Raw genomic sequence first — 14,659 nt, 5'->3', positions numbered from 1 at the left:
AATGCAAATCAAAACTACAATGAGATATACCATTTTACACCAGTGAGAATGGCACATATTAAAAAAACTAGAAACAACAAATGTTGGCGAGGTTGTGGAGAAAAAGGAACTCTCCTGCACTGTTGGTGGGAGTGCAAACTGGTTCATCCACTATGGAGAGCTGTGTGGAGATTCCTCAACCTACTAAGGATAGTGCCTCTTAAACCACTATCATGCCCAGCATTTTCCTTTGCAACTGACCAAAGGCTCACTTGACTTTCTAACAATTCAGTTATTTAAATGAACTTTTTAGGATAAATTTATTCTAGGATAAATTTTGATAAAGAGCATTCCAGAGATAATACAGAGTACCCATATTCTCATACCCAGTATTCCCTATTATTAACATGTTACATTAGCATGCTATGTTTGCCATAAGTAACCAATATTAATACATTATCTAAAGACCATGTTATACTCAGATGTCTTTAGTTTCTACCTAATGTCCTTTTTATGCTCCATGTTCCCATTCAGGATACCACATTACATTCAATCCCATCATTTCCTCTTGACTGACATTTCCAACATTCCTTGCATATGATAACCTTAGCTATTGTCAGGCGTATTGGTAGCATCAATTACTTTGTTTCTTTCTCTATTTGATATACTGTTTGCTGCATCTAAATCATTTCTCTCCATTTACTTTCATTGTTTTTTCTAAGCAAGAAACTTGTTTTTCTAATATATGATCTAGATTTTATCTTTCAGACCTTCCTGTAGTGAGAGATATAAAATCACTGAGTCTGTTATGCTCAAAATATTTAGTCCATTTGCATCTTCCTTTGTTGAATAATCCAAACCATTAGACCTTCTCTCTTGAGACTGACATTTAGACAAAGCCCCAGTCTATTGCTGTCCATTTAGATCATCTTATTGTGGCCCCATCTAATGAATAAATATTCATTAAGTTTTGAAACATGCTTCCTTAGGACAAAGAAAATACCTGTTTGCTTCCCAGTTGTAACTCATCTACATTATGAAGTTTGTTTCACTAAACGATACTGATAATTCAACACCAGAGAGCAAGAAACAGAACTCAAAGGAGAAAGGAAAATTAAGAAATTCAAATAGTACTGAATGGAAAGAAAGGCACCTAAAATGACTGAGATGGCCAGTCTTACTGTGGATATTTTGCAGTAATCTATTTTTTTCCTCTGAAATTTATACAAATTTCCCTATAATCAAATGATACAGTCCTCTTAATTTTCCAAGTATATTCATGCAATTATGTTTACAAGGGATTTTCCATCTCAGAAGATAATCACCATAGCCATTGGGATTGTATTTATTTCCAGTACAAATATTCAATTTTGTTCTTTGAGACTTTTGTCTACATTCTGCCAAAATCTTTGATTTCCATGCTTCCTTTCTGTCCCTGTAACAATGTACTGCTACCTCTCCTTTTCCTGTACCTTTCTGAGAGTAGTTTGGCCTTCGTTCAACTCTTTTCCCTTTTATAGCTGACTCTCCTGATCTTGAAGATCTCATTTTTCCTTTCATATTTGTCATCTGTCAGCTAAAATATCAACTCATAAGAAATTCTCATTCTTCAGTTAATTTATCCAGTCCTTATTTTGTTTTTAAATAATATTACAGTTGCTTTTTGCCTGAAAAAAAATAATTGTTAAAAGGCACAATTATTTTTAATTGCCTTCTTGACTGTGAGTTTGCAACCACCTAAATTTGAGCTACATTTTTATTTCAACCCACAAGGACAACATATCCTGTTCATAATAAGGGCTTCCATTCATTTTCAGTTACTTTTTCATAAGAATCTACTATGCTTCTCCAAGAAAACCCACAATTTGAGTCTCTGAAAATGGGATCCATAGTGAAAGTTTAATCTGTTAACAAATCTCAAGCCAACTTGGGACCACATCGTTTATTCCTTTCACACTTTCCTCTCTTGGCTTTGAAGGCAGGTGACATGACAAAAAGAGGAACAGAATGTGGGACAGCTGGTCTACCACTGCCTACACAGGCCTGCCACAAACAGCGTCAAGCTAGAACCTCACTGGTGCTCTGTAGAACATGCAAAATGCAGCTGTCTTGTAATTTAAAAGCAAGAAATATTGTTACTCCTTCCAAGGTCAAAATGGACTAATCTCAACTTGATTTCACCTGAAATAACCGATCAAACTGTGCTTCTGAATGTCAAAGAGGCACAGTTGCAGCCTCACCTAAGGCATCTATAGCCAGGAATGCTGAGGTCACCTGTGCAGACACAGGTGCTAGCTGTCTTCCCTGAAAAAAAAAAAAAAAAACCTGCCACTTCCTTAGGACAAAGTTATATGCTTCAGTGACCAATCAAACTCAAAATCCCACCTGGCCAATTTATTAAAGCCTGAAGCCTATTGCCACCAACCCAGGGTGTATAAGCTAAAACTCAATAATAAAATTGTTAAAATCAGCCAGATGGCAGGCAATAGAGAGTTATCACCTACCAAAGTCATATTCTGCCTCCCACCTCTTTTCCTGTTTGTTGCACCAAAACCCAAAGCCACCCTCTATGATCATTTAGGGTCTTGCTTTCACAAGATGACTCAATCTCCAAAACTCCTTCTTCTCAATGTCTACTCCTTACTGATTGTCAGTGTACTATCCAATGTACAAGATTCAGGAAGTTGCAGATTTAATATATAACATTCTTCTCCCCTTGTTGAAGTACAGAACCATCTGATTACTGATTAAAAGACCAGGAAGACAGAGATACCCTTTTATCATTGAGGAACTGTTAGAGTAACATCTTAGACATGTAGTCACAAAGCATTCCTCACACAGATACGCTGCATGACCTAGAATAATTCACTTAACTTTTCTTACCTTAGATTCCTTATCAAGGTAATATGAACAAGGGCTATTTTTTGCTCCCCTCAGCTTTATAGAAACACTATAAACAAAAACTGTATGTATTTGGGTTATATGATGTGATTTTTTTTAAGTTACCATTAATCTATGTATACATGTGAAATGATGGCCACAATCAAGTTAATTAACATATTCATCACCTCATATAGTCACCATTTGTGTGGGTGTGTGTATGTGTGTGTGTGCCATACAAACACTTAAGATCTACTCTCTTAGCAAATTTTAAGTACATGATACAACATTATTATAATATAAACAATGACAATCACCATACAACTCTATGGTTGTATTAATTTAACTTTTTAAAATGCCATATCTGAGTGAGTCATACAGACAATAGCCATTTTTTCATATTTAACTAAAAGGGACACGGTAAAATTTAAATGTACATTTTGAAAATTCAAAATGCTATTCAAAGGAAGAATGTGAATATTGAGAGGCCTCTGAGGAAGACTTCATGAGTTTTACAGGTTTACCATGGCTATTTCTGCAAGAATGAAAATAATGAAAAATAGAGATCAGCAGTTTTTATCTTATAATAAAACAACTTTTGAATGTTTTACTTTGCCTGAATTCTATTATCTATATAAAATAGCAAGGATAAGTGGAGGCTCCCAGAATAAAGTTGCTCTTAGTCACAGGATTACAAATATTCTCCTTGAATAGTGGAAAAGACAATTAATTTACAATTGACAACAGAATTCAGATACACCTTTGAAAATTCAGACAGACCAGCTGCACTTTCATCTGACATGGGGTCTGGGCAGCAAAAAAAGGAAAATCCTGGTAAACACTAGACTGGCTGACTTCATGAGTATTTCACTGCTCTTACTTAGCAATTCTCTGATCTGTATGTATTCCTGAAACTTCAATGTAGGAAACTGAAGTCCATTTGCATCTTAGACTATGGTGGGTAAAGGTGAGGATGGACAAGAGCTATTATCATTGGGGGGGCGGGCGGGGTAAACTAAGGAACAAAAATAATTCAAATAAGAGCAGAGAAAGAAATTTGCACTATCTTCCCTCCCTGCAAACCTTAAGAACAACAAATTTTCTTTACACTCTAATCATTGCAAATATAGAAGTATATCAGTCCTACAGCTTTTAGAATCAAAAGAATTATGCTTTAGGTAAAATAATAAACCATCAAAAATTATAACTGACACATAATTTTAATAAGAATTACCCCAAAACTTTAATCTAATCATTCTTTGCCATCTGAGATAGCCTAATTTGAGCATTATAGATGTATTTGTAATTTGTATGAGGTATAACTAATTTGGCACTATATTTAATTGAAGTATCACGCCCTCAATGACTAAATCTCCACTACCAAACTAAACCAGAGAACAGAAACAATTACCTAATTAAGGTTCTGTCTCAATTTGCTAAGATAATTCAAGCACAACATGTTTTATCTTAGAAAAAAACCTTCCTGAAATCCTGAACTTATTTTATTAATTCTGGCCTAGAAATGACAAATTTTAATATTTACGTTTATATTTATATGATTATTTCACTCAAATTATTTCCTCTTCTAATTGTTTCCCCTTCATTTAAACAATTTCTTTATTGTTCAGGATCTTGGCTTTTCTTTTAGCAAACTTTTCGCTAGCAGGCACAATGCCATTCACACTAAAAAAAACAGATTTGCTTATGAAAACTGAAGAACTCACAAAATATTGTTCAAACATATGAAAGATTAAAAGTTGATATCAGGGCCTCCCTGGTGGCACAAGGGGTTAAGACACAACCTATGAAGATATCTGCAGCCACTGCAGCACAAGTTATATCCCCGGCCAGGGAGCTACCCACATGGTGCAGCAGACCTCCCTTGTCTTGCCTGCTGCTCCCCTCAGCAGTGTATTTCAGTCAGTCTGCCTGTTCTGTTCCCCACTCTGTCTCTGGTGAATCCTTTCACCCCACACACCTCTGGCCTGTACCCCAATTCTTATATGCATAAATAAATAAATCTTAAAAAAATAGAGATCAGAAATAAAACTTCTTGTTTGTTTTGTAGCAAGATAAAAATAAATTAAAAAACAGAATATTGTAAATTAGAGAAACAAAACCTGGTGTACTACTGAGAGCTTATGACATCTCCCAGCCATAAGGGTTACGGTTGGAACATTCCTAAAAATAAAGTCCCATATTGATTGAAAGCATTTCACTGTCTATGGGCTCCACAACACCAAGAACTTTATTAAATTAATCTATCTTGCATACTCAGCACATAGCACAATACCTGGCATGGAGATGACCCTCAATGAATATTTATTTTTCAATGAATCCCTGAGAACAGACCACTAGATGTATCTCAGTGTGCCACATTCATGCTTCAAGAGTCAGCACATTTCTTTTACATACTTAAAATACATTTAATATTTATTGGACATTCTCCCAAGTGGCTCTAGTGGCATATATGTGTTTGGAATTTATATGTCACATCAACACAAGTAGTTTGCATTGCAACAGGACTTTCTTTAAAAGGGTGCATAATTTTTAGGTCCTAACTACTGACACTGTGACTCCTTCAGGCTCCATATTTCTGTTATTAATTTGCTTTTGGTGGTCATTTTCACCAGGTCCTTGAATGTGCCTTTATCTATAACAATGAGTAGGCATGCTTTTAGGCATAAAGTAGAAAAAGCAATTTGTTCATGCTATAAAGACTAAGACAATCCATATAAAGACTAAGGCTGTAACTTCTTTGATCTAAAAGGAATTTTAAGAGAAAATTCATATAAACAATCAAGACCGGTTAAGTTTATTAAGCCCAATGTGAAATTGTGCTGCCTGTTGAAAACAAGTTCTAGATCCTATAATGGAAATATTTATTGATTTTTGATAAAGAGCCAGGTACTAATGTAATTAAGTACAGTTACTACAATAGTTGACTTTGAAAAAAAAAAAAAGTTATCTTGTACTCAACTACAAACATTGTCCCTTTCATAAAAGATGTATTCATGTGATGAAAATTCACCACATTTTCAAGTCAACACTTACATTATGGGTAGGAAAAGTATTTCAAGTATAGGAAAGGCTTAAGGCTAGGGAAGCAGGGAGATTGCTCCCCAAGTCAAACATGATGGGCTGACAGACCCAACAGTCATTCCTGTTCACCCATTCTTGATGCCGTACACTAAAGAGACATGTTTCCAATCTAATTTGTAGCAAGGAGCAGTCATGTGAACAGGTGTGTACAGTGAAATATCAATGATACTATTCTATGTGGTTTGGAAAAAAAATTATACATTCTTGATACACAGGGTAAATATTGCTTAGCAGGGCTGTTCCTTCTTTTCCCTGCCACTAAGTGGGTGATGTGATTAACTGGAGGCAAAGCAGCAACATTGCAAGAAGAGAAAAAAGACAACACTGAGTGACTGAACCAATAACAAAGATCACCGGTCTCCATAGTCTTGCTATGTGAAAATAAACAATCTAGGAAATTACTATTCATTTGAGCTGTCATTGCAGCCTAAAAACAATTCTAAGTGATATGCTTCCCCTTTCTCACACCAGTGTATTTCAAAGTGTAGTGCTGAAGTGGGGTACTCGTGGAACAGCAGGTTTCCCTTGCCTTAACCATCATATTCAATGTCAAATCCATTTAAAATCAGGATTTTTATCTTGAATAATGTACAGTGGTCACTTCCACTAGACAACTCTTCCTCCAAAATGACCTCTCATCTTCATTATATTGTATTTTTAATGATTTGTTGACATTTCTGCTCACTGTTATCAAAAAAGAATCTCAAAAGGCAGGACCCCACTTTATCTTCTTGGTATCCTAGGTACTTGGGATAGTACTTTGCACAAAAGTGACTCAAAAGTGACTGCATCCACAATACATACATAAGTTAATAGGAATTTTCTCTGAACTGAATGGCTGATTTAGGGATAACCCAATCAATATGCCATCATGTCCATGTACAAAAAAATGGATTTGTATTTTCAGAAAGGAAATAATCAACATAAGACCCAAATAAATAACATCAACTTATGTTATATCACAATATACACACTATAAATATTTACCAAATTCTGTAAGGAACAATTTTATAGGTAGAAAGGCAACTTCAGTTGACAGATTTTCCCTTCTTCTGAACTTTCTTTTGTCTGTGCTTTTCATATTCATTCAGAATAGCAGCACATGTCCAGATAAATAGCAGTGATTCTACTATACATTATGTACACAAACTAATTCCACCAAGCAGAAGCTGTGCCCAAAGGCCTTATGTCTTCTATAATGCTCATAACCTTCATCAGATCCTGTTATTTCCATCCCCCACAAAAAAAAAAAAAAAAAAAACCTTCAAATACCTAAAACCAAGATGATTGCTTTTTATGAAAAAAAAAATTGAGAAAATCCCTTGGAAGGTGTTAGAATACTCTAAGGAAGTTTCAGGCACTGGAGACAGAAAAGTGATAGCACCAACACCCACTCCCCTCATGAAGTAGGTAACCAGAGTAACAACTCCAAATTCCTCCATTGTAGACAAGTGGAATCACAGGTATCCAGGAGTCAGTTGACTCACAAAACTATAGATCAATAGGGTCTTTCATCTTTAAAGGTTAATTCCTTCACTCATCAAATGTCTACTAAGCAAGTTTTCTCCTCCTATCCCCTTCCCCCCAAAACACACCCATATCATTTTAATAAGTATCAGAAATGATGGTAAGCATAATAGTCAAAGTGCCTGTCCTCATGAAACTTTCAGTCTAATGGGGAAGACAAAGAAGTATTTCAATTTCTTATGATGAGTATTTTCACGGAACTTACAAATTCTGGGCCTCTCCAGTGGCGCAGCAGGTCGAGCACTGTGCTGTGAAGTTGTCTGCAGGTTCTGCAGCATGGATTCGATTCCCAGCCGGCCAGAGAGCAACACATGGCGTGGCAGACCTCTCCTGCCTTGCAGGCTGCTCCCATCAGCAGTGTCTTCAGTCAGTCTGCCTGTTCTGCTCCCTGCTCTGTCTCTGGTGAATCCTCTCACCCTTCCACACCTCTGACCTGTACCCCAGTTCTTGTATAAATAAATAAATCCTTAAAAAAAAAAGAACTTACAAATTCTATCACTGCTTATTTTTTTAAAGATTTATTTTTATTTATTTACACATACAAGAACTGGGGTACAGGCCAAAAGTGCAGGGGCATGAGAGGATTCACCAAAGACAGATTGGGGAGCAGGACAGGCAGATCTACTGAAATACACTGCTGAGGGGAGCAGCAGGTGAGGCATTGCTGCGCCATGTAGGTAGAACTCCCTGGCCAGGGTTCAAACTCATGCCTCAGTGGCTGGTGATAGCTTGATAATGGTGAGACTTTAACCCCTGCACCACCAGGGAGGCCTCTACTATTAATTTTTATATTTTATTTATCTTCACTGATGTTTATTTTAAAGACTGGGAAGTAAATTCTTCCAAAGAGGCCATATGTTAGTGATAGGTAATTTTATATTTGAACATTCAAGTTTAGAACCAACCTTAATTCAGGTGTAACTGTGCAATATGCAGAACAAGAGTTTATTGCTCTTTTCTATCCCCTTCAATGTAATTCGAAGCCTGTGCCTTTCATATTGTTCCCAGATGAAAATTCCTTCCTCCACTGTAGCCAAAATACACACATACATGGCGGGAGAGGGGGGGAGGTAGAGAGGACAATTGGGTACAATGCAGAGAAATGATGAAAATTCCATTGTCTATGTAAATTACAGCTTCTTCCCTCCCTAACCTGGGTGGGCAGCAGACGGGAAGCCTGCAATGGGACCGGCAAGTCCTTCTCTGCTCTCCCAGCTCCTCATCCTCATCCTCCCTGGCCCTCAACAGCAGGTAGAGCTTTTGGTCCCTCCAAATTGAAGAGGTCAGAGATAAAGGGTTTGTGGGGACAAGAAAAGGCTTATTTGATCAGGACTGATTGGGCATTGCTTTTCCCTGGGCTTAATGGTTTTCAAAGTTGATCCTGATCCCAAGTTAGTCATTTTTTGAAGACCTTTGGGTTCTGGGGATCTCTATTGCTAGCTCCCTGGAAGCAAATTTAAAAAGCTGCCCCCTCCGCTTTGATGAATTACTGAAAGGCACCCTCCCACCAGGCTGTTGTGAGCAGGCCCAGGAGCCCCAGCCAAGCAGCACCTTCTCACCTTCAGCTCCATGCCTTTGCCCAGAGCACAATCTGCACAGTCAGTTACTGAAGCCCTGAGCCCTCCACAGACTTCCCTCTGTGGATCCAATATTTCTCCACTAAGCCTTTCTCCTTAGGATGAGAGAAAATGCCTCTGTTCTGTACTCACACCCTTGCATAGGAAATCAGCCCCTTTTACCTGCCATAGATGGAGCCTTAGTTACCTAACAAGTTCACTCTTCTGTTCATTCAAATGTCTACACAGAGTTCTTGCCTTTTATATATTTGCTCATTGCAGACTGCCCTGATTCTGGTGACACTTTCCTGACTGGACAATTGCTATCCTACCTCAGGTCCCTGAAGTTCTGCACTTTAACTTCAGGCTTCTTCCTGCTCTGAGGGGACAGATATGCACAGTATACACACACTTTGTGATATGTATACACGCTGTGCACTAGAAAGCATTCTATTACCTCCTATACCCCCTAAATCCAGGGAAACACAGCAATCCTTACCTTGTAGCAGCAACACCCCTCACTTGAGTAGAAATGAGGAGAAAGCACACACACCCCTTTCTGGTCCTGAATACTTAGAGCACATCAAAAACTCTCTAAACCCTAATTTCCTACCTCTCTAAGCATCTAGGACTTTCACTCTTGCATAATTCACTAAGCTTAGAGATACTCCACGCAAATTCAGCACAGAGGTCTGGCAATTTTCACTTTGGAATATGGAGTAGTTGGCCTTCTTGTCTTAAAGCTTCACTGAAATTAAGATCCGAATATTTCTATTTTTATATTGTGAAACAAATTAAAGTTTGACTTCACAGATGATTCAAGGAGAAACATATTTTGAAAAAAAGTTGAAAGTAACAAGGGGATAACTATAAATAAAGATAAAATTTAGCATTTTATATGCATATTATATAGTTACAAAGACATACTAGGCCTGCAGAAATGATCATTCCTCTCCTGGAAAAAGGGTGAAACAGAGGAACTTAGTAGTTAGAGCTAGGAAGGGTCAGCAAGAGATACTGGCCAGATGATTAGAGGTTTCAAATGATCATATATTTTAATGCCCAAACCTGACATTTCTAAGAAATAAAATGAGCACTGTGAATGAGACAATAAATGTAAATGAGAACTACTCCTGACAAAAAGCCTGATCACCCTACACATAAGAAAAATAAGTGCAAAATGGTGATTGGTAGGAGAAATCAGCAAAGAAACTGATTCCTGAATGTAGCCAATGAGGATTTGTTCCAAAGGGAATGCTAGTGAGAATAAACTCAGAATGGGGACAAGTAAGACATTTTATTTGTAATTAATGGCAACAGCACAGCAACTCTCAGTGAAGGATGGCCTGCTTTATGAGACGTACTAAAACAGCATTATACCACTATAAAGTGAGGGCACTACTATAAAGCTCCCTAAGAAGAAATATCAATTAATTACACAAATAAATATGAATAGGGTCATACAATTTGATTAAACTAATAAAAATTAAGAACTAAAAAGATGGCCTAAGTGTTCAAATACTTAGTGTTTAACTGGAAAAAAATTTGACAAAGATAAATATGAACTTGAAAACATCCAAGTACACATGAACAACAATTATGCATGTTAAAGCTATGTTCCCAGTCAACGATGAATTGAATTTAAATGCAAAGGAAAAAATTAAAATCCAAGATTAATTACCTTCAATTAAATATATGTATCAATAATGAAAACACTATTAGCTAACTAGACGCTAACAGTAGTAATGAATCCTTTGATGTTGTTTACATGGTACTTTGTAATCGTCAAAATAACTCTGGGGGATAAGCAAGTATTCTCATTTTATAAACTGAGAGATAGTAAGGAGTGATGAAAGATAATTATTTAAGTCCAGGCAATATGCTTCCACTGGATGAACAGCTCTTATCTTCATCATTTCTTTGAATGGGTGTGGTAGGGGAAAAAAGAGAATATGTCCTATAAGGCCAAATCTGGTAACAGATTGATCATGTGCTTCTGTATTTCACCATCCTTAGTGTGTCAGAGAGTCTGGATACAGACTAGGATCATGGATCATACTACTGGGCCGACACATCACCGCTAGCTTTTGTGCAAACACAGCTTTTTTAATGAGATGAAAACATGAGAGCTCATGTACTTCTCCCAGTCTCACCTGATTTTGATAAAAGCTATGGAAGAGCAAAAGAAACCTCCTGGAACATTCTGAAAGAACCAACAGATGCCAACATGGCTACATGAGTATCTGAAGCCCTTGCAGCCTTCAATGTGTTGTGTCAGTGTTCCATCGTGTACAGCTGTCTACTGGGCAGACGCTATGAAAATTCTCTCTCATGAAAGCCTGGTGTATTGGTGGTGAGAGTACACGTTAGATAATAGTAATGAAGTACAAAGGAAGAGTGGTTTTGCTTTTATTTTGACAATGCTATTGCATCCCAGTAAGATTGGTGTTGGAAGGGGAACTCCTAGCGCTTTTAGATTTTCACTATTTAATAAGATTTTAATGTTCAATAATATACTCCAGTTTCTGGTTTTAGTTGCATTCACAATAGAATATACATGTCCACATGTCTTCTAAAAGAACCAGTGGTACAATTGTTTCTGTGGTGTAAATGTTCTGGCTAGGTTACAAATGAAGGCAATTGTTAAGCAACTTAACATTAAATATTTAAGAAAAATGTAGTATTAAAGCATTAAGCTTAATAGTCTCTGACTACAAATAACTCAGTCCTTGGTTAACACGAAGTAGTATATCAGGGTGGAAAAATTAATGACAGTGAAGTTTTGATTTTGCAATGAAACACAATGTGTTTCTAAACATAGAAATAAGCCTGGAATTTTACCTTTAGGATTTTATCTGTAGCTCGGAGCCTATTAAAGCTATTTCCCTGTGCCTTTTTCTCTTTTGTGCCTACGTCACCGATTTAAGGGTTGTATTTATTTATTTAATTTTATGAAGAAAGAAGAGATTCTGTAAAGAACATTGCCAGTGTCTGCTAACCACCAGAAGGACTATAGTGGGGGTGGAAGGGAGGGTCGGGATGGGGGGGGGGCGGTGTGGCAGCATAGGAGGATAAGAAAGAAGACAATTCAGCACTCCCTTCTAATCTTATTCCACCCAAGAAATTTGGAAGAATGCGAAAAAGCAGCAGCCCAGCATTCTTGAAGGGGCGTGGCCTCCCTCCGGGGGCCGTCCAATCGAATTCCTTCAGAGGGAGCTATCCCCAGAAGATTGATGAGGGTTGCTAGGAAACAGGAGCGTCTCCCTCCCTCCTGACCCAGAGATTGCTCTGCACAAACCCTCTCCAGGGGCTCGCAATGTGCAGTTGAGCGGTGTGTGGGGCAGAGCCGCACACCGGCCTCCTAGGCTGGCTCGTCCCTCTCTGCTCCTGCTCTCCCTTCCTCCTCCAGGCTGTGGTCAGTCCCTTGCTCCCGGACGACAGGAGAGTTCTTTCAGGACTACTAGTCCCCGCTCTCCCGCAGGCGAAGAGCTCTAGCAGAGCCTCAAAGTTAGAGCCCCTTCACCCACCCCTCCCAAATCACCAAGCATTGCATGCATTGCTTCAGGATTTCAAACAGTAAGGCGAAGCTGCCTGCAAAATCGCCCTGGCTTTCCATATAATAATCCTCTTGCCTAGGTACCCTGGCTCGCTAAAGACTCTGCAGATACACCCCTCTAAAGGGAGGGGGGACGGGGAAGGCAGAACGAGAGAGGGAGGAAAGAAAGGCGAGAGAGGGAACGAGGAGGAGAGAATGCCAGAAGGTCCGTGCCTCTGCCCAGAGCCTCCCAGGTAGATGCTACGGTTCCAGCCTGGCCAAGGTGAAGGAAAGTTGCTGCCGCGCCTGGGAAGTGGGTTTGCCCAGAAGGCGGAGGAGAGGAGAGGTACTCGTCTGGGAGCCGCTCCCCTCCCCTTCGTGGAAGACCACAGGGTCCCCTCTTTCCCACCCTCCCCCTTTTCTCCTCCTCCCAGCCTCCTTTTCCCCACTCCCCACTGACTCGGAGGCCTGGAGGCTCCGGGCCGCGGTCCAGCGCGCAGTCGGGAGGGGGCGGGTGCAGGGGGCACTGTGACAGGAAGCGGCGCGCACAAGTTGGCCATTTCGGGGGCAAAATAAGTTCTCCCTTGGATCTGGAAAAGACAAAGCCAGCAAGCTACATCTTTTGTGTCGGATGAGGAGGACCAACCATGAGCCAGAGCCCGGGTGCAGGCTCAGCCGCCGCGGCTGCCACCTCGGGCAGCTCCAGTCCCTGCCAGGAGTTGGGGATGCGAGGTAAGGGCCCCGGAGGAGGACGCGCACCTCTGGAGAGAGGCCAGCGAGGGCGTGGAGGCTTAGGTACCGCGTGGGGCAGACGCAGCAGGGAAAGTTGAGGCAGACCACGGACCAGTCCCCACAGCTCTGCCCCGGGGTGGGGAGGACGGGCGGGCAGAGGTGGTGTGGGTGTGCGTGAGAGTTTGTGTGTGTGTACGCACGTCTGTCTCCCGGAGGGAGGCAGGTTTTAGGGCACAGATCTGCGGTCAGGGTGCGAGAGGTGGAGGGACCAGCGCTGGTAGACCCGCCGAAAGGCTATCTCCGTGGTCAGCCACCTCCAATGCTGCTCTGGGCTCACGATTAGTTTCTATTCCGAAGCTTCTTCGGTTTTGTGCACAGACCAACGTGTGCTGACTGACTGCCACACTGGTGGTTTCATGTGGGTGTGGAGGTTGCGGGGCGAGGTGGGCTGCGGTCAGAGGGACCTGATCCCTGGTGCAGCCGGGATGAGCTCGCAAACCAAAGGCAGCCAGAGCTTCACTCTCCTGCAAGCACGCTTGGAAAGGAGCCCTAAGTCGATGCCCTTTGCTCCTTTTGGCTTGAACAAAAAAATCGAAAAGCCAGACTGGGAGCATATCTCTTCATCGATCCTGTTCCATTTTCTTATCTGACAGTGAGATAACTCAGAGAGGGCGGGAGAATCGCGATCCAGAAATAGACTAGGTGATCTATCCAATAAGCTTTGTTTCGTAAGGATTTCATTTAGATTCCCTTCTAGTTCCTTCCCTGGGCTAGCAAACGTGCACTTTCAGGTGGATATGTTCCAGGGGCATGCCCCTGCCCTCTAAATATTTTAAAGCATGATAAATTTCGATAGCAAGTTATAAAAGTGTACACTAATGATGATTTATGGGGAAGTGCTCAGCTAATTCCCTAATAAAATATTCCCAGTTATTTGAACAGTGCAATATTTGAGGTATAATAGAGATAGCTAGATATCATAAATTCAAAGTTGAGGCTAATTGTGAGTGGGAACTATGGACCTCAACAATAGATCTTTGCTTAAATACTTTCTTTGCTTAAATTTACTTGTGCTACTTGCTCATGGAACCATTCAATACAATTGGATTGTGTTTCTTTGGGAGGAAAAGGAAACAAGGATTTGGAGATAAAATAACATTCATTTACCTAAATCTAGGGGTGCTTTGGTTGATCTGATCACATATTTTTATGCCTGCAGCCTGAACTGTTTGTGCAAATGTATTTAATATAGGTGTGACTAAAAACAATTAGATTGCTGTTACACTAAACTGTGGATAGTATATTTTGTACTAAAGATGTTTAGGACACTCTATTAGTGATTTTATAG

The 14,659-nt window shown here is 39.8% G+C and overlaps 1 protein-coding gene and 1 long non-coding RNA gene across 2 annotated transcripts in view; one reads left to right on the top strand and one right to left on the bottom strand.

Moving 5' to 3' along the window:
• The window catches only part of LOC129145334 (uncharacterized), a 443,968-nt gene that overhangs the window by 227,510 nt on the left and 201,799 nt on the right, over positions 1-14,659 (bottom strand). The gene's annotated exons all lie outside the window — the stretch shown is intronic.
• GRM3 (glutamate metabotropic receptor 3) overlaps positions 12,993-14,659 on the top strand; it is a 204,769-nt gene continuing 203,102 nt past the window's right edge. Inside the window, exon 1 of the mRNA XM_037510752.2 lies at positions 12,993-13,311. The gene's annotated coding sequence lies outside the window, so the exon portion shown is untranslated. The remainder of the gene's footprint in view (positions 13,312-14,659) is intronic.

Source organism: Talpa occidentalis, unplaced genomic scaffold, assembly GCF_014898055.3.
Source record: "Talpa occidentalis isolate TD23 unplaced genomic scaffold, MPIMG_talOcc4v2.1, whole genome shotgun sequence".
Lineage (NCBI taxonomy): Eukaryota > Metazoa > Chordata > Mammalia > Eulipotyphla > Talpidae > Talpa > Talpa occidentalis.
This window is presented reverse-complemented; position numbering and strand designations above follow the sequence as displayed.